The sequence below is a fragment of the Hemicordylus capensis genome, chromosome 5, assembly GCF_027244095.1.
Source record: "Hemicordylus capensis ecotype Gifberg chromosome 5, rHemCap1.1.pri, whole genome shotgun sequence".
In the NCBI taxonomy this organism is placed as follows: domain Eukaryota; kingdom Metazoa; phylum Chordata; class Lepidosauria; order Squamata; family Cordylidae; genus Hemicordylus; species Hemicordylus capensis.
In genome coordinates, this window is record NC_069661.1 from 197628931 (window position 1) to 197651671 (window position 22741).

Here is a 22741-nt window from a genome sequence, read left to right on the forward strand (position 1 = left end):
AAGCATCTGGCTGACCACAGTGGGAAATAAGGTGCTAGATTGGTCTCATGCACCAGGACTCCTTTTATGTTCTTAGTAATCCAGCAGCCCACCTTAGTCAACCCCAGCCTCTAGCCTTGCTTCCTGATGGTTGCTGATAAGGATGCTCTTCAATCCCCTCCACGTACACCAGAGGGTATGATGCCTGACAGTGATCTGCCTTGCTAGCTGCCACTACGAATCTGTTCAATCAATACATTGAAGATGAGCATAGTCCTAAAATGAGATGTGGACTGTTATGGGAATCTTCTGGGACATATGTTGAGAAATACAGGTGGTGTGGAAAAGTCCTGAAGAGTACATATGTGAAATAAACAAACTAATTTGGCATACAGATTGATTATCTTGAAAAACATTTGGCTGCTGCTTGTCCAAATTGCTTGACGTTTCTAATATATAAGCTGTTAATTTTGGCAGAGCTACTTTTGGGAGTGCAGGTCATAATGTTTAGAAAGGAAATATTTTTATAAGTTTAAACAAGAGAGACCTATCTATAAACAGCCTATCAGTTTGCGTCTTAGCCTCCTGAGTCATTTTTGGTTCTGTAGAGTGCAAAATCATTATTTGTGTTTCCTTAATGTATTTACTTGAAAGCAAAATTTTTAAAAAATGAAGAAAAACCACCAAGGTTGATGACATCATCAAATACTTATTTCAGCAAACATCCCTTTCCAAAAAAAACCTTAGGCCACTATCTCTAATGTGCTCCATTGCAAATGTTATACAGTGGAGAAGCAAATATTTCTAAGTTCTTGCCATGCTGTGAAACAACCAGTTGACAACTCGACTTCCCCGGATTTCTGCTGAATTTAATTTGGTTGAAAGTGATTGGCAAATATTCAGACTTCAGGCTGTCTCATGCACATTTTCTGTGTGTGTGTATGTACACACAGTTTAAAAAATCTTGTTGAGTCTGACAAATGCCCTTGTGTCAAATAAGACTGGGAAATTTTAAAACTATAAATAAGCCCATTTTCTGTCATGGCCTGAGTGTGACTATGTATGTGATGTCAGTCTGATGTGCTATATAGTTATTCCTTAGAATAATATTTTGCTGAAAAACAAAGTAGGTTATTTCTAGGGAAATGGAACATAGTTTTAGCCACTTGAATCTTAAAACTTGAGCTACCAATCTGAAATAATTTTGACCAAAGCCACCGAAGTTTTCTTTCTATATGTGTTCTCATTCTCTCTCACTCGCACACATGAATCTCATTTTTTAAAGCAACTCTGGGTAATTTATTATTTGACTGTTAATAAAATGCACCATTAAAAGTCCAACTGTGACTTTAACTTCTGTTCTCCTAGGAAGCCATAAACCTTTCAGCCTCTTGAAGTTTCACAAACATAATATCCTTCCAGCAAAACAGGCATGGTTAAATAATTAATAGATATATTCCTGATCTTGCTCTTGATCGTCTGTTATTCTTATTGTCAATATTAGCTGATTGCACCTGTATTTACTTATGAGGCTACCTGCAGCAATAAATAGCAATTAGATCTGGCTCCCCTGCTCTCCCCCGCTGCCTTCTGGAGAAAAGTGGAGAAAAAATGTATTATACTTATATAATACATTGATGAAATGTTAGACTTTGGAAGGCTTTAGAGGACGCATGTCTTATGACAAGCTGAACAGAGTTAAGAAATATAGTTGTCTTTTGACTCCCATAGTATATTTTCAGTTTAAAGACTGCAGTTTCATTGCATTTTTTTTTAAAAAGCACAATAGACCCCTACTGTTCTATTTGAGTGCTTGGTGGTTGAATATTTATCATTCACTTGACTCAGACTTGTATGCTGGTAGATTTTGCAGAACCATTTTGTGGTTTTGTGGTGTGGAACACTTCATTTTATAGAGTCTGAGTGGAGGCCAACAAATTTGTTTGAACTTCACTCAGAGGTTGATCTAAGCCAACTGCCCTTGAGAATGAATCCTGGTACTTAGGTTTGTTAAATGCACACCAATACTGTAATTTTACTCTGAATCAGATATGAATAATACCTGTGTGTGACCTAAGTACCAGCATTGTCTGCTTGTCAGCTTTTGACCTGGAAAAACAAACTTAAAAATATTTCGTTTGATACAAGCTGGTGGGGGTGGGGACTGACTACTTAAACTTGTGTGATTTCAGACTAATTGCTCACACAGTGCATTCATGAGTCTGTGTAGTTGTACAAATTTGGGGATTCTAAAAACATTCATCTTTTTCTGTGTTGATGACTAATTTTGAAATTGGTAGAATGCTATTGTTCTAGTATTAAAAGGAAAAAAAGTTCAAAACGCTTAATGAGTGAACGTACTGTACATGTAGGTTTTTACTTTCTATAAGGAAGTTAATATTTATTCATATTATTAAATTTAGGATGACATAGAAGGCAAAATATGTTTGCAAGCTAAAAGTGATTTCAGTCCACATGAGATCTATGAGATCTCTTAAAAATCTAACGTTCTGTTGACAAGAAGTTTATAATAATATAGCTGAATCTGATGGAACCCCGTATTATGCTGCCTCTTGTGATGGTCAGGAGTTGGACGTCCTGTTTACAGATATGTTGTCCAAAGACATAGAGAAAGGGAAAGACAGAGTACATGACCCAACTCCAGGATGGGCCTCAAAAAGCACTCCCTGAGGAAGGGAGCTGAAAGAGCCTGTGCCAGCACAGTCTAAGGAGATAGTCCTGCCTTTCCCCTCTGATCTGGAGCTCCTCCTCCACAAGAGCTTATTATCAGTATTTTATTTATTTATTTATTTATTTCATTTATAAACCACCCCATTCAGAGGCTCTAGGTGATGTACAACCTTTTAAAAAGACATAAAACCCACAATTCAAACCCAATGCTAAAACAATATAAAAACAATTCAAAAATGATTAATAGGAATCAATATCTGCTGGTGTCTGGCATAGTCCCTTTAAACTGTAATAGTTTCTTTAGAAGGCTGAGCTGGAAACATCAACCTGTTAGCAGGACTATTTAAATTGGGGTAGACAATGTGTGACTCTCCAGATAGTGCTGAACTACAACTCATATAATCTCCATCCTTATTATAGCTGAGGATGATGGGAGTTGTAGTTCCGCAACATCTGGAGAGCCACACATTGCCTCCCCCTGATTTAAACACTCAGTTCTGGGGATATGCTTAGTGGGGGAAATGCTTGACAGAAGGTTGCCGGTTCGAATCCCCGCAGCAGCAATATACAAAGATGCCAGAAGGCATCATCTCATACATATCTGGGAGCCAGCGTGGGATAGTGGTTAGATTGCTGGACTAGGACCGGGGAGACCCGAGTTCAAATCCCCATTCAGCCATGATACTAGCTGGGTGACTCTGGGCCAGTCACTTCTCTCTCAGCCTAACCTACTTCACAGGGTTGTTGTGAGGAGAAACCTAAGTATGTAGTACACCGCTTTGGGCCAAGCTCCGAGCAGCAGGGCATTTTCCTGGTGCACCCTCGCCTGGTGCGCCCTGCTGCGCTCGCTGGGCTCTCCCTGCGCCAGCTGCCTGGCTCCCCTTTCCCCCTCTCCCTGTCCAGAGAGCCCCACCTCCTCTCCTTCCAATTGGTCATGAGAAGTAGGCTCAGACTGCCCTTAGGGCAACAGGGCATATTCCCGGTGTGCCCCACCCCACCTGGTGTGCCGCACCCCACCTCTGCACCCCAACTCCCACCCTTAATTACCCATTCTGCTCAAAACCTATCCCCTCCCCACATACATTCCACCACCCTCTCAGTGCCCCCAGTCCGACCCTCCTTGGAGGAAGAGCGGGATATAAAATGCTTTTAAAAAACCAAAACTGCACAGGAGGAGGCAATGGTAAACCCCTCCTGTATTCTACCAAAGAAAACCACAGGGCTCTGTGGGCGCCAGGAGTCGAAATTGACTTGATGGCACACTTTACCTTTAGAGCATATAGTTTGAATGCAGTAGGTTCCAGATTCAATCCTTGGCTTCTCCAAGTAGGCTGGAAAATACCACCCCCCCAATGAAACCTTAGGGAGCTGCTTCCAGTCAGTATAGACAATACTGAGACACATGGAGCAACGGCCTGATTTGGCAGCTTTCTATGCTCCTAATAGCTTGAGATCATAACTGGAGCAACATTCTACCTTACTGCTAGTGCTCAGTCTGAACCTGCCCAGCTCCATAGAGATCTGTCCATGATTCTGTTCTCCTGGCGGTGCTGTCCTGGCAAATCCACTGAGGGAGCCTGGAGCTTAGCCCGGGTTTGGGGCGCAAGGGCACTCTTAAACGGAACAGTGTTCATGTGTCGGTGCTGCATGGGGCATTTACATGCGAGTAGCCTCCTGGCCAGTGCTGAGAGGATCCCTATAATGTGCCACACTCTCGCGTTGTGCGTCATAGGAGTTACGGGGTTTGGGAAAACGCATCCCAGTCCCAGACCCTCCATGCTGCCGGCAGTAGCTGGCAATTGTCTGGGCAGGTGATCCACTGGCCCAGGAAGGAGCCCTCGATCATCTGCCGGGGAGGTAATCCTTTTAAGGCTTCCTTCTCTGCAGATTGGAGCCCTTTCTCACAGTTGTCCGGTACAATGTTTTAGTTTCTTTTACTGAGAGTAAATTGTCTTCTGTTGTAATCATTAATGCAGAACAGTATGAGCAATTATTACTTATAGAACATACATTACTACTACTACTACTACTACTACTACTACTACTACTACTATTACATTTATATCCCGCTCTTCCTCCAAGGAGCCCAGAGCAGTCTACTACATACTTAAGTTTCTCCTCACAACAACCCTGTGAAGTAGGTTAGGCTGAGAGAGAAGTGACTGGCCCAGAGTCACCCAGCAAGTCTCATGGCTGAATGGGGTCTCCCCAGTCCTAGTCCAGCACTCTAACCACTACACCATGCTGGTTCACCTTAATATACATTATTAAATTGTTTCATATAAGTATTATATATCATAAGGCTATTCTTTTCTGTAGCATTCAATTGAAATGTTTGCAGTTTTCAAGATTCTGTTTCAACACGGAATGCAGTACAAGCAGTAGCTGTTTCATTCTGTTCAGTGTTGGGTCATGGGTAAGGATACCCATCGCACACACGGAGCATTCTCCATAATTTAGGAGAATGGGATAGCTCTTCCTTGCCCAGTGTTCAGTGCAAGCACTAGAATATTTCCTATGCATTAGAACTTCTGGATCGAGGTGATACGTCTAATTTTTTCTTAAGTGAAATACTGTGAAAAAAGTTTTAATTTCCTTTCTGAAATATATCTGACATGCAGAACTGGGAAAGGTGCAGAAGAGGGCAACCAAGATGATCAAGGGAGTAGAGCACCTTTCTTATGAGGCAAGGCTACAGCATCTGGGGCTCTAGTTTATAAAAGAGGTGACTATGGGGAGACATGCAGTGGTCCCTCTAATTTTTTTCATCTCTGTGCAGAATGAATTTTGTTCTGGGCGGCAGTATCAAGGCAGTGTGTATGCATGTGCATTTAGGGTGGGGCCTTCCTGTTTCAACCTGAGCGGGATCTAAAATGAACTGAGCAGACATCTAAAAACTTGTGATCGCACGAACATACACACACCTTAGAGGAAACAGTGGAGACAGGATAGAGAAAGATAGTAGAAAGAGTGGACAGAGAAAACTTTTTCTTCCTCTCTCTCTCAACACTAGAACCAGGGGTCATCCCATGAAACTGAAGGTCAGGAAATTTAGGACTGACAAGAAAGGTAAAGTTATGCCATCGAGTCAGTGTCGACTCCTGGCAACCACAGAGCAATGTGGTTGTCTTTGGTAGAATACAGGAGGGATTTAGCATTGTCGTCTCCCATGCATTGTGAGATGATTCCTTTCAGCATCTTCCTATATTGCTGCTGCCTGATATAGGTGTTTCCCATAGTCTGGGAAAAATACCAGCAAAGATTTGAACCAGCAACCTCTTGCTCCCTAGGCAGGTTACTTCCCCACTGTGCCATTAGGTGGCTTACTAGGACTGACAAAGGGAGGTTCTTTTTCACACAGTGCATAGTTAATCTATGGAATTCTCTGCCACAAGAGATAGTGACAGCTATCAGCCTGGATGGCTTTTAAGGGGGCTTATAAAAATTCATGGAGGACAGGTCTATCAATTGCTACTAGTCTGGTGTGTATGGCCACCTTCAGCCTCAGAGGCACGATGCCTCTGAATACCAGTTGCAGGGGAGCAACATCAAGAGATAAAGCATGCCCTTATCCACCTCTTGCTTGTTGGCTTCTCTGGGGCATCTTGTGGGCCATTGTGTGAAACAAGATGCTGGACTAGATGGGCCCTCGGCCTGATCCAGCTGGGCTCTTATGTTCTTATTTCTTGGAGCCAGCTCCATTAAAACATTAGTAGCAGATACTGCTTTACCACTAGTATTGCTTAAAGTTTCTAATGTCTCAGCAATATTCATTCAGATGGTGAATGAATTCATACAAACAAATGTATAGATAAGCACCGTATAACCAGTGTCTCTCTTTTTCAGTGTAACAAATCCATCTCAGATGCCTTGTTCCTTGCTATAAAATAAAATGTATATAGGATCTTTTGAATTATTTGACTAGGAATGTTTAGTCCTAGCTCAGAGTGCCCCTGCCTTCTGAGGGGAGGTGGGTGGTAACTGCATATGGGATATTCTCTGAGTTGACACTGTCTTTATAGAATTCCCTTCCTGGAGGCACTGGTTATGGCACCAACCTTCCGACCATTTATTTATTTATTAGATTGACTGATTGATTGACTGATTTCTGTACCACCCTTCCAAAAATGGCTCAGGGAGGTTTACATTCTTTCAGGTTTACATTACTTTTAGGTACCAAATTAATATTTTTGTGTGCCCAAGCATATGATGGATGGTATTCTTAAACTCTTACTGAGTTTAAGCATATGATGGATGGTATTCTTAACAAAGGAAGCTGCCATTTACTGAGTCAGACCATAGGTCAGTCTAGCTCAGTATTGTCTACACAGACTGGCAACGGCTTCTCCAAGGTTGCAGGCAGGAATCTCTCTCAGCCCTATATTGGAGATGCCAGGGAGAGAACTTGGAACCTAGATGCTCTTCCCAGAGCGGCTCCATCCCCTGAGGGGAATATCTCACACATCAGGTCACCTATTCATATGCAACCAGGGAAGACCTCGCTTAGCTAAGGGGACAAGTCATGCTTGCTACCACAAGATCAGCTCTCTTCTCCGCAGATGGTCCTGTTTGGTTTTATGCAAATGTAGGTTCTGTTTATATTTTATATTATTTGAGCAAGATCCAGACTAAGTTAGTCATGACTAAAAAACATTGAAATTAATGGAATACACTTTATTCGTTGCTCATCTCACTGATTTCAGTGATGTTTAGTCATAACTAACTTGATCTGAATCCTGCCCATTGTTTTTACAGGTGAAACTCGGAAAATTAGAATATCGTGCAAAAGTCCATTAATTTCAGTAATGCAAATTAAAAGGTGAAACTGATATATGAGACAGATGCATTACATGCAAAGCGAGATAAGTCAAGCCTTAATTTGTTATAATTGTGATGATCATGGCGTACAGCTCATTAAAACCCCAAATCCACAATCTCAGAAAATTAGAATATTACATGGAACCAAGAAGACAAGGATTGAAGAATAGAACAATATCGGACCTCTGAAAAGTATAAGCATGCATATGTATTCAGTACTTGGTTTGGGCCCCTTTTGCAGCAATTACTGCCTCAATGCGGCGTGGCATGGATGCTATCAGCCTGTGGCACTGATGAGGTATTATGGAAGACCAGGATGCTTCATTAGCAGCCTTCAGCAATTCTGCATTGTTTGGTCTCATGTCTCTCATCCTTCTCTTGGCAATGCCCCATAGATTCTCTATGGGGTCAGGTCAGGCGGGTTTGCTGGCCAATCAAGCACAGTACACTGTATACTTTTCAGAGGTCCGATATTGTTCTATTCTTCAATCCTTGTCTTAATTTTATATTTATTTATTTTAAAGCAAGTGAAAAAAATTTTTAACCCTTTTTTTAATAGATCCACTTGTTTAATGGATACTTCTAGGTGATAGAATAAGTCAATACATTTTAATAACTATGACTGAACTAGAATAATGTTTGCATTCTTTTTAGTGAGAGCAAGGAGCCCATCTTAACTAGGTATGTAAATGATGTCCTTTTTAATTCTCTCTTGGGCTGCCTGTGAGTGGAGTTTGGCCTCTGTTTGCTTGGTGTGTTCATAGCAGAGTAATTACCAATTAGTAATAGCACTACATTGAAGTGACTTGTTTTTCTCTTCTTTAGAAATAAAAAGGGGGGAAGAGGGAGAGAGAATGAGGTTAAGAGATCCATGAGGTTGTTTTCTGCTTGCTTGGGATGAGTCAGTTCTTTAGAGAGAGGCTCTATATTGTCCCCTGGGTTTTGATAGCTTGACCCCATCCTGGATCCACTGACCTTTGTCTCTTTGTTCAGGCATGGGCTTGTCTAATGCTAATTAGTGCCGTGTTTACCAATCGATGCCTTTGAAATCAGGTCCCTACGAAAAGACTACACTGGTGGTCCTGTATAAAGCCAGTGCAATGGGTTTTCTTTAGTACTGTTTCTGCTTAGCTTTGACTGGCTTCCTATATCTCTATTACCATTTCAAGATATTAAGATGTGCTATTGTTCCTGGTGGATGCAGAATAGAAATTGTATTGTACTCAGATACTTAGGCAAAGAATGCATGCAGTTAGTTCTTGATTACACATACATCCTCAATGTCTGCTTATATTTCTTATAATGCAATTAATTGGATTGTGGTGTATTTCCTGCCTTCCTATCACCTTCTTGATTGCCTCCTCCTTATGTCTTTCAAATGATATACTGTATAGCAAAGTTCTAATAGAAGTATAACCTTTTTCATGTTTTGAGAAAGAAAGAAGAATGTTTCCTATGAGTTTCTTTTTCTTTTATTTTGAAGCACAAAGAGAGGGAGAATATGATGAGAGAGAACTTGAGCTTGCAGACTACTATACATGAACAGGTTTCAAATTACTTACACCCATGTCAATTTTATATGCCAATTATTTGTTGGACAGAAAGTGCTTTGGCTAAGGAAGTAAATCATGCATGACTTTAGATGTCATGGCATTCCCATTGAGGCCCAGGTGCTTTTGCAGATGAAATTTGAGCATGCATGGAACTATATACCAGGAATGATCCAAAATCTCTTATTTTCCTTTTTAATTGGGAGCTGTGGGCTTTGTTATGTGAAGTCTGTGTCTCAGTGCTGAAAAAGCTGATGAGCTGAGAGATGAAATTTCTGTAGTTGTAGAATTTTTCAACAAAACAATCTACATCTGATTAAATAAAAGTGTTGTCACTACTTCTGAGTGTTATCAGTGTTTTATGTTTATTCGAAATGCATGTAGAGTTGGTGTGAAAAATCTAAGGTGTATTTTTGAACAAAGAATGACATACCGACTGATTATCACTCGCTGATGGAGAGAGAAAAGAGTCATCCTGCTACTGATCAGCTTGCTTGTTTTCTGGGTGCAAGAAAGGGATGGATGCCCCACCATGTGTGTTTTGTATGTGGTAGTAGAGAATAGATGCTATTACCTTTTGCCAAATTGTGTAACATTTAATGCTACAGAAGACTTTCTTAATCATAAAATTATGCATTCCAGGAAACACCCAGCAGTCATGGACCACCACTCCTACTCTGATTTAAAAATAAATTGTTTTTAAGTGGAAGAGATTTTTCATGAGAATGCTTTCAGCAAACAAAAACAATAAATGGGCTCCCCAAGGTTAACTTCAAAAACAGTGTTTCCTTCTTTATGGAAAACTGATTGAATGTGAGTTGATGGGTTCCTGATTATGGTCCACAACCTTCGGATGCCATTTTGTGGAAACTATGAAGTCTAGCTTTTCAAGTCATTCTAACCATGTGGGTGACAGTCACTGTGGGCCTGGCTCCTCTGGTTGTGCATGGTGGAACTCTGATGCACCAGTGGTAAGGAATACAATGAATATTCATGACAAATATTTATATATTGCTTTTCAACAAAAGTTCCCATAGTTTACATAGAAATATGTAAGTTAGTTAGTTAGTTAATTAAATAAAATGGCTTCCTGTACCCAAAAGGCTCACAATCTAAAAAAGAAACATAAGATATACACCAGCAACAGCCACAGGAGGGATGCTATGCTGGGGTTGAATCGGGCCACTTCTCACCCAAGGTAACCATGAAGAGTTGCAGCTCACTGTGGGGCAAGCCAAGCAAGAATGGCTGCAGTAACAATCACGGTGGGGCAGATGGCCCCTAACAAATCTCCATGTCCATCACATTTGCCCCTAGATCCTGATTTATGGGCAACAGCAGGTTGAAAAAGCAAGGGAGAACTTGCATAACTCCTGTGTTCAAATTCTCTGAAGTGGCCAGGAATAGACTGTCCTTGAGTATTTTATTTGTTTTTTTACTTACATTACATCCCGCTCTTCCTCCAAGGAGCCCAGAGTGGTGTACTACATACTTAGGTTTCTCCTCACAACAACCCCGTGAAGTAGGTTAGGCTGAGAGAGAAGTGACTGGCCCAGAGTCACCCTGCTAGTATCATGGCTGAATTGGGATTTGAACTTGGGTCTCCCTGGACCTAGTCCAGCACTCTAACCACTACACCATGCTGGCTCCGTCAGTTGTAGGAACATCACTCTTCAAACTGAAGGTGGCTTTAAAGAGTCAACTCTTTTAGGATCAGAGATGAGGGAGAATTCAGTACCTTTATGGCTAGGGCAAGACGATTGCACAAAAGCTAAATTTCTTTTTGGAAAAATGAAGTGATGGTTAGTCCTGCACCACAGAGTTATTCTCTCAATGGAGTTTGTTCTTTTTTTCTCTTCCAGCATTCTGAAAATAATAGCAAGATTTGTATTAAATGATAAAAATTGGAACGGTGTTACAGTGAGCTTTAAGTGCTTGTTTAATATTCATCAGTGATGCAAGCTGAATCTTTTAAGAGGAAGGCATTTGAACCTTTATTATTACTCTATGTAGGATGTTACTTAATTGTGTTGATTTGATTGATTTAATAAATAACAACATGATGCGACTATGCATGACATTTTTATTTATCTGTCAAAACACTCTTGCTTAAACATTTCCTTTATGTCCTGCCATATAAAGACCTGTTTATGGTCTTTAAATTGTAATTTTAAGCCAGAAAGGTGACTTGTGACAGGAATGGTTGGTGAGAGATTGGAGCTGCCATCGAGCTCTTCTCTCTTCCAGCATAACACTGTGTTCCTTATGCTTTTGATGTTGGAAAAGATGCTCCATAGATCTGCAGAAGTGTAGCAGTGTGCTTCTTCTCCCAGGAAAATGCATCATAATACCTATCATGGTGGACCTGCTGGCAGTCCTTTGTGGTTGGTTCCTTAAAGTGATTTTTAAAAATCCCCCCTGCAGCTCCCTCTGTCACATCCCACACATTCTCAAGGGACCTCCAACTCTCAGGAGCAGTTTTTTCATGGAGAATGGGGAACTGCAGTGGGGGAGAAGGGGCAGTGAAGATTTTGTTGGATATGTTACTGTTGGATATAAACCAATATTTCCTATTTTGTAATTGTAGGCCCACATGCTCCCTCCCCCCACCCCCAAGGAAAAATGTTGCTTTAAGACCGATAATCTTAAATACATGCACCAGCTCAAAAAGCAGTGGCTTTTTGTTTCACTGGGATGAATGAATAGCCATTTATTGAAGCACTAAACACAACATACAAGCAGCAATACAATCGAAACTGAGAATGAATGAATGAATGAATGAATGAATGAATGAATGAATTAAAAAATAGCACAGCAAATGAAGCATATATGGAAAATGGAGAAATGAATCCACCAGGCAATAAAAATCCCAGCAGCAAATAATTTTCATATGATATAAGCTGCATCCTACTTCAGTGCATTGTTCTACCTCCTTATATGCCTTCCTGTCCTTGCTGTTTAGGAAACTCTAATTTTTCAGGATAGTTTTAGCTTAGTTAAATTCTCAGTTAGCTTAGAATTGGTTCCCCATTAACAACAAAACTGAACCCGCTTATAAAGCTCAAATTTTAAATCAGAAATGGAATACCTACCTATCAAAGGATGAAAGTCAATAAAAGTTGAGGGAACCTTTTCAGTGAGTAAGGAAATCCAGTGGGAAAATAGCTAGATCCTCTCATAAAAGGATAACGAATCCCCCCCCAAATTAAAAAAAACCCTGTAAATGACTGAAAAATCTAACAAAAGAAAGACTGTAGTAAATTAGAAACAATATGGTTGAAAATATGATTATAATAAGCAGTAGAACACAATTTTTTTTGGGGGGGGAATGAAAATAAAAATAAAATTAGAAAGGTGCCATGTAAGGAGAGAAGGAAAAAGGTTTACTTCATTCTTGAGAAGCAGGGCTAAAATTGCAAAAAATCAGACAGAGTTATTAGAAAATAGAGAAGAAACCTCTATTGCTATGAAAGCCTCCTAAAAAATAAAGAAAAAAATACATTGATGAAAAATAGGGAGAGGGATTACCTGAAGCTAGGGAGTGATTACCTTTTACTTCATGGAAAAATCAAGACGTGTGAGAGAGTTCCCCTAGAACATTACCCCAGTCTCATTGGCTGTCCTTTCACTTAGTAACTCAGCCATTTCCATATGTAGCCCTCAAGAATATATTCATGCAAGTGGAAAGGACCTTTGGATCTGCACCCCTTCTTAAGCCAATCTACAGCTGTATACTATATTTGCTACCATTCTCATTTCTTAAAAAGCAACCAATGGCTTTGAGCTGTCACTTCTGCCCAGTATGGATCTGAAGAGGTCAGAAACCTTCTTTATCATACTGGGGGCCAAAAAGGCCTGGCTAACAATTCCATGCAAATTATACTGCCCCATCCCTGTCATACAACATATGACTGTTGTATTTTACTTTAAAATGTTTGTATGCCACCTTTCTTGCCAGACAACCTAAGATGGCTCACAGAACAACAACAACAACAACAGTATAATAAAATATTTAAAAATCAATCAGCATAAAAGAAAAAAGAAAATGTGAGTTCTTAGCTAGGACAAATCAACATTTCAGAGCTCACACGATTGAGGATCCATACTTCAGCATCTCAATTCTCAGCATTTCAGCTGAAAGGACACTCTTTGACTGACCTAAAGGCAAATCACCACAGGTCTGGGGACTGGTTGAAGAGCTGGCTCCCACAATCATCTCATCTTTTGCTTGGTTTCTTTTCTTTTCAGGTGTCTTGGACACACACTCCCTGGGTACACACAGTGCCAATGTCTTCTGTCCATCCAAGCCAAACACATATGACAATGGCTCCTTTGGTGAATGTGGTTGCATCTCTGGGGGATATATCTGGCTTGTTGTGTTTCACATAGTTCCTATACATATCAACCCCTTGCTCAGGGGAACCTCTGTCAGCTCTACACTGGTGGGAAAAATCACCCTTCCCCTCACTACAGTTTTCTGAGGGCAGGTTCAGAAGAAATTACCCTGCACACAATGTGATAAAATCAGGGCTGTGGCAAGAACGCACCTGCCCTGACATCACTGGTGGATGTACCGATGCCCTCTTGACACATCCTTTAATCATGTGAGAAGGATCCTCATCTGAATCCCCCCTCTACATGCCAAAGTTTTTTTTTGAAGGGAATTTGAAGGTAAATTGATTTACCTTAAGAGGTCCCAAGCATTGTCCAATGGCTGGCTGTACACAATGCTGCACAATTTGCAGACCTTCTTGCCTTTGTCTTTCAGCTTGCTTTTCAAGTTGAATATCTCCTTTCAGTGGGTAGTGGCTTTTGTATCGCACCACCATCATATTTTCAAACCATATATTTTTGGTTTGCTTGGCATGTGTTGCCAGTAGGAACAGAACAACTCTCCTGTCATATGGCTTTGGCATCAAACCTTGAATTACTTGTGATGTCCACAGACCATCTCAGCTGCATCATGGCACAGAAGTAGGAAGGCCCCAAGTATACTGCCCACAGTCCCTGCAGTGCTTCATGCTTGGCATGAAATGCACCAGCCAGGACTAACAGGCCAAGATATGCTTTCAGTTCTGTTAGGAAGCTGCTGTCTACTGAGTCAGATGGTTGGGTCCATCTATAGCAGCACTGTCTTCTCCGACTGGCAATGTCTCTCCAGGACTCCAGGCAGCATTTTGATTGTTCCCAGCAGGGTGTGCGCGCTCTCTCTCTCTCTCTCTCTCTCTCTCTCTCTCTCTCTCTCTCTCTCTCTCTCTCTCTCACACACACACACACACACACACACACACACACACACACACACACACACACACCCTGGGGTGGGGTGGGGCATTGCTTCACTCACTGTATCCTGTAGCTGGACAAAAATCCTCCTGATCTGCCTTCTTCACCAGAAGATTCAGATCTCACCCCAGCACTGTTCCGAATGTCACTGTCACTGACATGTACATCCCTAAATATCTTTATTTTACGCACACCTCCCTTCAAAGGCCTCCCACTTTCTCTTCCGTTTTCTGTCTCCAGCCTCATCCTTCTCTGATGAACCTCCTTGCTCACTCTCCTTTTGGTGTTTTCCAAGCCTAATTTCTCATATCCTGGGGCTGTCTCAGGTGTCAGAAGCCCCGCCTCATCACTGTAGTTCACGTCAGCTGCTACAGCAGCATTGGATGGCCCCTGCTGCTGCCCACCTTCCTCTTATTGCTTGATCAACACACTCCCTCTGGTCAGGCCTCACCTTGCTCCAAGTGTGGGTGGGGCCAAGTGGTGTGAGGACCCCGCACTACTCCAGTGTATCCTGATGTTATTTTTCCCTTTCTGGATAAGTCAGGCAGAGAGGACCTGATGTGAGGGACTGACAATGTCTTTGATTGTTTCACATGCTATTCCTGTGTGCTCACATATGATGCATGCATTGGGCCAGTGATACACTGGTTGTAGACCACTTTTTGTCATTCCTACGTACTTGTCACGTAAGCCATTATATTGGTACCTTCACTGGCAGGTGAGTCATGTTTAGCAGACTACTCAATGTCACACATTCCACCTTGAAATCTTCTTGCGCTTTCCACCTAGAGTCAACCTCCACCGCCACCTTTTGGGGCTGTATCCTACTGGGAGAAATGGGCAAAAACCGGAGATATACTGTGGATGGTTGATCCACTGATGCCAGGCTTCCCGAAGCTAAGATGTTGTAGTTGCTGCTGTTGTGTTCCTTTTGGATTTTTTATGCTGGCTAAAATCCCTGTTTCTGTGAGATCAGGTACATCTGGAGGCTTTACTTGTTCCAGACACTAGATCTGACATTTTGGGTGTGCCTGGTTTTATCTTTCCTAACTTGAGAACTATGCAGTACCTGACTATTTTTCAAACACTATCATCTTTCAAAGTCAATTGAGCTTGCAAGTGGAAACAAAACTGAAGTTTCCAAAGAGAAACAGGGTGCTCCCTCTCATCCCCAATGACTTAACATGGGGATGGGATAGAAACTACCTCACCATAGGGAGTTCATTAATTTTGGGATGATTTTCTACCCTGACATATTTTTATTAATAACATAAATATATGGTGAGGGGCCATACTTGTAGATATATCACATACCAGAGTGCAGATAAGAGCTAGAGGTGTGCACTAATTAAATTCTGCAATATGATTCAAGCTTGAATTGAATTGCAGAATTATTGATTTGAGTAGTCAAAAACAGCCGGTTTGGCCGGCTGTCTCAACACATCACTCTTGAATCACCCAATGAGTTCTGGTTGAATTGAGATGATTCTCTTCGACCCCAAATCAGGGCTTCTATTTTGAGGGCAATTCAATTTGAGGTTGAATCACCGAATTGCCCCCAATTTGACCCAAACTGATTTGAGGTTGAATCGAATTGCACATCCCTAGTAAGAGTTTGACAATAACAGCATAGCTGAAAGTGGTTTTCTTGTTTATGCACATTTACAAAACTGGGGGTGGAAATCTGCTCCAAAATATGGATGAGGGTTAAAGCTAACAATAAGTTAAATTAAGTTAGTATTGGCACAGACATTTGTTAGTGTTAGTGTTGACACATGTTAGTATTGGCACAGCACTGTTCTGCTGTGCTTTGGTGGCGGGGAGAAGAGGCTTTGACTGTTTTTTTAACTGTTTTTTGAATTGATTGGTTGGGTGCTATTTGTCTGCTGCTGGAGGCCCATTAGCAATGTATTCTCAATGAGTCGTGTAGTCACACCAGGCACCAGGCTTGGGGGTCACTGCTGTACTCCTCTGAAGTGAAATATAAAATTATTGTAGGTTCTTGGTCTGGAAAAGTTGAGGCATTCAATGTAACCAGTGGGACTACTTGGGAGTAGGAAGTCCTACTCAGGTGTAAAAAAAATCATGATTCTGGATGAGGGTTAAGGTAATTTGCAACTAGAATTTGAAATGGGTCTCTAAACTCTGTTAAAACTGACCTTTGTTAATACACACAAATGAAGATTTAAAACTACACTGTGATTAACTGAACAAGGAAGGGAGAAATTGGGCACAAGCCTACAGCCCATCTCAGTCTCTTAACTATGGAGGGCAAATTGGCCATGTGTGGTGGTCTTTGGACTTTTTTAGTACCTGTATTACCTTTAGTTAACAATAAAATTGGGCAAAGTAATATGAATAGCTGGTTTTGAAAAGATTGTAATTTGGAACAGAGTCAAAGAGAACTTCTATTATAGTTCATGCCCTACAACTCAAAAATTTGGATTGTCAGTAAAGGCCTCTTGTAATTCATTGTATTATACTGCACTTGATTAACTGTCTGGTCTTGTGACTTTCCATAATTATGATTGCACAAATTGTTCCAAGTTTATTTAATTAAGTAATTTCCTCATTTTTATCCCACTTTTCAAGCAGAATGGAATCTTTAGTTCCATTTGTGTGGTCATTTCAGACAACCGTTACCAGAGTATCCTCACAGAGGTGACCCCCCACTGATGAATCCATTCTCTAATCCATGTTTTTGCAAGGGATGAGGATACTATACGATGCTTGTTGACCAATTTGGGACCAATTGCTGATGTCTTTGTTTCTTCTCTGGCAAGCTGATGATCATGCCAAGAGGTCAGTTGCTGCAAGCCAGGCATTAGCATTCACATGGACTGTGTTGGTTATTAACAAGTAGCGATAAGGCTTTTCAGGAGATAGCTCTTTGTACATCATTTTAATTTGGCTAGTTGTTTTTTTTTTAACCTTTAATTATTTTGATGAATCCCATTGTGCATTTTAAATGCACATAAAATGGATTTTTCTGTTAAAACAATGAAGAACAAATAATGTAGGTGCAACCTAATCCTATGTATGTTTATTTAGAAGCAAGCCCTACTGAAGTCAATGGGACTTACTCTTTAGAAAATGTGTATAGGACTGGAGCCTGAGTTACGTTAATGTTGCTTTTTGTTTTGCAGTACTTGTACTTTTTTTTTTTTTTTGGTTGAGACAAGGGGAAGTGACTGTCCTGTTTTCTCAGGAGGAGTTCCAAAATACCATTTCAGTTGCTTCCTCTCTGTCTGACCCACCCATCCGCTGCCTCCTATGATTCTGAAAATCCCCACATCTGTTCAAGTATATGAAATGACATCATTGAGACTGACTTGAAGGAAGTTTACTAGTGCCAATCCTGATTATTTTCCAAAAAATGCCTTCAGACAGGAAAGTAGGCAAAAGCAACAGAAAAGGTCTTCGAGGTTGTCTACATGTGTGTTTGCTAAACAAAATTCATCTGCTTGCTTATCAAAAGTAGGGTGTGACTTAATGTATGTTTGTGTTGAGGAACTGCATTGAAAACAGGTTTGAAGGAGAAGTAGCATTTCATGTTGTATTTCAAGGAGTTCAGAAATAGTAACTGATGATATTATTTTAAGCCACATGTTCAAAATAAGTTGGTATTTCCACTAATAAATGTCACACATTAGCACATCTTATCTGACACCTAAATACATTTCCCTTTAAAACCTAATTGAGCTGATTTCTGAGTAATGGTTTACGCAGATGATCAGAGAATGTGTGTCCTAACCAAATGTTAGCCTTTGCAACATAGTCCCACAGATCCCTTCTCAAAGAGATCCACTCCCAGCTCAGTACCTCCAGTGACTGTTGCTGGTGTCTATGTTTCTTTTTAGATTGTGAGCCCTTCGTGGACAGGGTTCCATCTTATTTGTTTGTTATTTCTCTGTGTAAACTGCCCTGAGCCATTTTTGTAAGGGTGGTATAGAAATTGAAGGAATGAATGAAAGAATGTCCACATGTCATCATTGGGAGAGAGAGGCTTACTGTTACCACCTTAAAAGAAATCATAGCAGATGTTCATTCAGATTCTTGAGATGGGGTATGAACAGCTTTCATACTTAAAAAAAAAAAAGCTCTTGAACTGTTGAGGCACTGCTGAAGGAGGGGGGTACCCTTTAAGATCAGGAAATGTCCATCCTTTAAAGCATTAACTAACAAACCAGTAATGTGGCACAGCCATTGGAAGAAAGGGGATCACATTCTCTGTAGGTTGTAAGTGAAGTAAAGTGTGCCTTCAGGTTGATTTTGCCTTCTGATGCCCACAGAGCCCTGTGGTTTTCTTTGGTAGAATACAGGAGAGGTTTACCATTGCCTCCTCCCACGCAGTATGAAATGATACCTTTCAGCATCTTCCTATATCGCTGCTGCCCAATATCGTACCAATGGGGATTCGAACCAGCAACCTTCTGCTTGTTAGTCAAGCATTTCCCCGCTGCGCCATACTTATTCGGAAAGTCAATGGTAATAAGGGAAACATCGGCGTGTAAAATTGTTGAGGACTGTAGTACCAATTTTGCTTTTTGTAAATTAAAGCAATTGGATGTCTAGTCTGCAACTCTTTAAAATATCCTAGTTGGTCTTAAATGATAAAACCTTGGAGTGTGCTACTGCAGGAGCCAAAATTCAAAGGGGGAAAGATTGGGGCAGGAACTTTGTAAATGAATATATGTTCAGGCGGAAGGGGAAAAGCTAAAATAAAAGGGCTACTATAAGCAGAATACATCTGCATTCTGAAGACTGCAAAATATTTTAGGAATCAGAAACTGTAATTTGCTAAATTACAGTTCTGAAAGCCAATGCAGGCGATTATGATATTGAATGATGTGTACAAAAGAACTGTTTATAATATAAAAAACATTATTTAATACTATAGTTTTGCTGAAGATGTAATTACTCTTTTTCATTTATTTCAGTGCAATTGGAGGATACCATACCATCAGTTAATGTGACATCAGTCAAATCAAGCAATCTTATGAAATAAATGTCAAGCTATATTTGAGAGGTTGTATCTAATCTGCTCAGAAAGCTATACACTTCCTTATTTCTCTTCCATAGTTATTGTACTACAGTGACTTAGGACTCTTAGAATTCAGAGCAGCTATTCTTGTTGTCCTGGGGGCTAGTGCCTGAGTTGACAAGGAAGGTGCAAGTGTATCTTTCCCAGATAAAGGTACAGAGATACAGAGGAATGTCATTCATCAGGCTAGCTGCTGTTTTCCCCAAGAGATACTTTTAGAGCATTCAATGTAAAGCAAAATATCAAATTTTACTGTGTTTTTGCAAACAAGTCCAAAGAAGTGTGTTGTAGTCCACAAGTATTTTACTAGCCCATGCACACTGTCAGTCTGAAAAGTAGGGTGTATTTGTATGTTGGGAGCAGGGGAAACAGCTCTGTTCCACTTTAGAAAAACTTCTCTGCCTGTTTTGTCTGGAGTTTACAGACTTATATTTGTGATGGGAGCATGGGTTTGTGACCTCTGCTGGGGGAAAAGTGGGTAGGCAAGTGAAGTTGTGAGGGAAGAGCCTTTGCCTGCCCTCCCCACCTGATTCTCTATAAATTGCTCTCTCTTTATGCTGCTTTCTAGAGGACAGGCAGCAGATGGGGTTTTAAACCACAAAGCTGAGGTAAAATGTATAGCTTGACCTTTACTTAAGCAACCCAGCAGCCCGTTTATGAGCATATTTGCTGATTTGTGTGGCAGGGGGAGGGGGCATTTCTTTCCTTAAAACTTGTAAAAGATATTTTTTTGTTCCCATTCCCGCAAGCAGTTTCACTTAGGGATTCGGTTGAGCTCCTTTTTAAGCCATAAAGAGAAAATTTAATAAATAAAAATACTACAAAGCTGAAAGACAAAAATGAATGTCCCTGACCAATTAATGTTAAGCGTCATGCTTAGTTTCATATGTGTCTCCTCTTACTTGTGGAAGGAGTGGCTTGAAGTTACATAAGTAGGAACAATTAAGAAATAAACAAAGAAATGGCTAATTATAATTAATGCTAAAGGCTTCCTGGCAAGCTACTACCAGCAATTTGCATAAATTCTCATTAAGGTGGATAATATATTTTCTTCAAGACCCATTAGACAAGCTTCAGTCAGCTGAGCTTGAAAAACACTACCAAGAAAGTTGTCAGGTCATTAGAGTGCCTGAGAAAAAGGTTTTTGAAGAGAAGAAAAAGTAAACACATACAGGAGACATGAGTATCCTTCAAACAGAGATGCTATATGGACAAATATCTTCAGGTACTGGTGGTGGATTGCCTTTGTCGAATTCAGCTGAAGCCTGTGGGCAAAACATATCCCATTAAAAGTAAAACTGAGCTGCATAAAGTGAGTGTAGCACCACCCTGTCCAATGTATTGCTACACTTCCACTTGGCTCAGACATGATTTATTGGGAGTCTCAACTAGGTGTCTGACAGTGGATACAATTGGAAGAATCCTGCAGTAATGAGATCCTATTAACTCTGTTGATTTGATGGCAAGAAAACAACACGCCAGTCAGCTGTAGACAGCATCAGTTCATCAGCATGATTCTTGTGGTTTGGAGCAAATTGAGATTAACACTGTCTCTTGCAATTTCACCAATACTGTGATGTGTTTAATCAGAAATCCATTCTTCATCGTTATGGGGGTGGGGGAGAAGCATGGTTCTACAGAGAGAAGCATTAGATCAAAAATTGCTGATTTAATTAAATGGCAATTTTGATACATACTACGTAGATATTTGTATATAGTCAGTGTATACTCACCCCACTGACAGGACCAATTTATAAGATTTAGAACACACCTCAGCACAAAAGAACTAGTGTTATGGGAAATATATCACAAAATATAAATTGGAGACCATTTTTGATTTTAGATTGTCTAAGGAACATGTAAAACTTTTATTTGATTAGCATAGAAACAAAACATCCACAAAATGTTAAAATATAACTGCTTAATGCCATGTGTTTGTGTTTTGTCTCTTTTAATATTTTAAGATTCTAGCCACGTAAATATTTTTAATATGCTGTGTTTTAGTTTCCTCCTTGTTTAGCGCTGTCTACATGTATTTTACTTAATCGTTCCTTTAAGAGTGAGGGAGCTATCTATTTCATATACACCTTGAATTATTTGGACAGGACGAAGTACCCTATCTTGTACAATAAAGGACACAGTCCACCTATAAGGAAAGGGGACATCTTTTAATTTAGACAGTTGTAGACTTGTAGGTACTTGTTCATTCTCTTCTTGCCACTGCTTTGGTGGTATACCAAGTGCTCAGATGAACATCCAAATTTATATAATCCTATGCTGCTCTATTTTGGGTTCCCTATTTAATGTCATATGGAAATAGTATTTCCCAATAATTACAGGCTTAGTGGAGCTGCCCCTCTTTACCAGGAAAAATAACCCTGCTCTTTCAAGAGATATCTTATTTAATAACTGCTCCCCCAGAAACTCTGCCCAGTCTTTTGCTGTGGTATAAAATAATGCATACCCTTTAGCTGTGGAAACTTGGCTCAATTGGCCTGCTTCAGCATTCCTAATTATTACTTGCTATGACAAAGAAATTGGTGGGGTGGGAGAAATCTGGTATATAAAGAAGGGAGCACTCTCTGATTTGCAGTTCTGCATGCAAATACCTCGTGTTTTGCATCAAATTACTTTTTTATTGGTTAAAAGTTGGTGATGTGGCTGCAAATGCAAATGTAACTGAGGAAGGAATTCTGCAAAGAGGGAGCCACCAGAGAGAAGGCATTATTTTGTGTGACCTCCAGGTGAATTCCTGATAAAGGCGGCACACGCAGAAGGTCCTCCTTGCAAATTCTTATGCATGAGGCAGACTCAAGTAGGAAAAGGAGGTCTGGCAAGTATCCTGTTCAATGGTTTAGGGCTTTTTAAAGGCCAACATCAGCACCTTGAACCAGAAACAAACTGATAGCCAGTGCACAGTGGTGCACCTAGGTAGTTTGAGTGCCCAGATCACCCCCACAACTGCAAGCCCCCCACTGCTATAAGCCCCCCTGCCACTGAGAGCCTCCTCCAACACCGTTGTGAGGCTGAACCGCGATCTTGCCAGTAATTCTAGCTGTCATGTGCATGGCCAGGGATGGGGTGTGAGTTGAACAGACATCCCCCCACCCGTGGTGGTGGTGGGTGGAGCGGGAGTGGGTGCTGGGCCTCGCAGTTCTCAAGGGCCACTGGGCCGTACAGTCAGGCCCAGTGGCTGCTCCCACTCCGCCACCATGGTGGGGATGCCTGCTTGACTCACCCCCACCCCTCGGCCATGCACATGGCGGCTAAGATTACTGGCAAGATCAGTAGTTTGGCCTCGCGGAGGCTCGCAGCAGCAGCAGGGGGCTTGTGGTGGTGTCCTACCTGGCCTTTGGAGACCCCCCCAGACCTT

General features: G+C 40.9%; 1 protein-coding gene across 5 annotated transcripts in view; it reads left to right on the top strand.

The window, feature by feature from the left end:
• Positions 1-22741, top strand: part of TMTC2 (transmembrane O-mannosyltransferase targeting cadherins 2) — a 272678-nt gene that overhangs the window by 73826 nt on the left and 176111 nt on the right. Inside the window, exon 1 of one of the 5 annotated variants that reach the window (XM_053257839.1) lies at positions 19943-19976. The exons of the other annotated variants lie outside the window; for them this stretch is intronic. The gene's annotated coding sequence lies outside the window, so the exon portion shown is untranslated. Of the gene's footprint in view, positions 1-19942; positions 19977-22741 lie in introns of those variants that run through there. 5 annotated transcript variants of the gene reach the window in all.